This window comes from Myotis brandtii, unplaced genomic scaffold (genome assembly GCF_000412655.1).
Source record: "Myotis brandtii unplaced genomic scaffold, ASM41265v1 scaffold1557, whole genome shotgun sequence".
In the NCBI taxonomy this organism is placed as follows: domain Eukaryota; kingdom Metazoa; phylum Chordata; class Mammalia; order Chiroptera; family Vespertilionidae; genus Myotis; species Myotis brandtii.
The window spans coordinates 252,905-254,790 of record NW_005355651.1 but is presented as its reverse complement, the minus strand read 5'-3'; positions in this window follow the sequence as shown (position 1 = coordinate 254,790).

Genomic DNA, 1,886 nt, shown 5'->3' with positions numbered 1-1,886 from the left:
TCTTCGCTGCAGCCGGACCAAAGGCCTGGGTCCTGGGTGCCGGAGGAAAACCAGTGCCGGCAGCCAGGGGAAGGAAGGCCTATTGCGCGAATCTCTTCACTCAATGGGCTTCCAGTGAGATAATAAAATGATTGTGGCCCTCGCCAGTTTGGCTCAGTGGTAGAGCGTTGGTCTGGGTTCAATTCCAGTCAAGGGCACGTTCCTCGGTTGCAGGTTCCTGGCCCTGGTCGGGGTGCGTGTGGAGGCAACCAATCAATGTGCCTCTCTCACATCAATGTTTCTCTCTCTCTCTGTCTCTCCTCCCTTCTTCCACTCTCTCTCTAAAAATCAATGGAACAATATCCTCAGGTGAGGATTAAATAATAATAATAAAATGATTGTTATTTTAAGCCACTAAGTTTTGGGGTGTTTTGGTTAAAGGAAATATCTGATGATGGGATAGAGCTTGAAAATGCAGTTAAATTTGTAAGAAGAACCACAAGGATCAGGGCTTAGAGGAAAGGTCAGATAAATAAAACAGAAAACATGTCAAAGAGACTTTCATTTTAAACCTGTGTCCACCCCCTTGGTCAGAGATGACCCCTGAGAGAGTCCTCAGTGACAGGGTTCCCCCATTCTGCTGCATGTACTTATCTATATACTGAAGTCGGGGAGTGGCTCTTCTCTCAGAAGCCAGTGCTGGAAATTGGACTTTATATCGCTATACGGACACGTATCTGTGCATGGGCAGATCTCGTAATGAGTGCTTGCGATAGCAAGTGAGACCGTAGGACTTGGGGTGCAGCCTGAGTGCTCGGCACCTGGTGGGGGCGGTGGGAGGGGGAGGAAGGGGGGATTGGAGCCAGAACACGGACAGGTGCACAGAGCCCCCCGGAAGCGTCCTGACGCCGCGGAGGTTCCCAGCTGGTTGGTGCACGTGCTCACTGTCCAGCCGGTGACGGTTGTGCTTGGTGCCGAGTCAGACACAGTCGTCTTCAGCCACAGTCACGTCCGCAAAGCACGAAACCCCACCGGGCGCTCTGCTTCGCGCCCTTGTTGAGGCTTCCATCCAGGACTGCGCCTGCAGCTCTCCATCTGTAAAATGCGTGCAAGGGCTGGACTCTACAAATCACATATTCCTTTATGAAAGCATTCTCGCCGGCCAGCGTGGCTCAGTGGTTGAGTGTCAACCTATGAACCAGGAGGTCACAGTTCAATTCCCAGTCAGGGCACATGCCTGGGTTGTGGGCGTGATCCCCAGTAGGGGGGTGTGCAGGAGACGATTCTCTCTCATCATTGATGTTTCCATCTCTCCTCCCTTCCTCTCTGCAATCGATAAAAATATATTTTGAAAAAGCATCCTCAAAATGCCTTTCCAGGCCCTAGGCGACTTGGCTCAGCGGATAGAGCATCAGCCTGCAGACTGTGGGGTCCCAGGTTCGATTCCAGCCAAGGGCACAGGCCTGGGTTGCGGGCTCGATCCCCAGTAGGGGGCATGCAGGAGACAACCGATCAATGATTCTCTCATCATTGATGTTTCCATCTCTCCTCCTTTCCTCTCTGAAATCAATAAAGAAATCCTATCTAATAAAAGAGAAACATGGTAATTAGCGTACGACTGCTACCCTTCCCATTGGCTAATCAGGGCGATATGCAAATTAACTGCCAGCCAAGATGGTGGCCGGCAGCCAGGCAGCTGGAAGCGAACATGAGGTTTGCTTGCTTCAGTGAAGGAGGACTCCAACGTTCCCCGCCTGCCTTGCCGGCCTCTGAGCTGGCAGTTTGAAACATTCTAACAAATATAGAAGCTAAACAAAACCCCAGAAACCAGCTTTCAGCCGGCCGGGATCTCAGAGCTGGAGTTATACATTGTTTCGATTATAGAACGCAAACAAACCAGATACCTG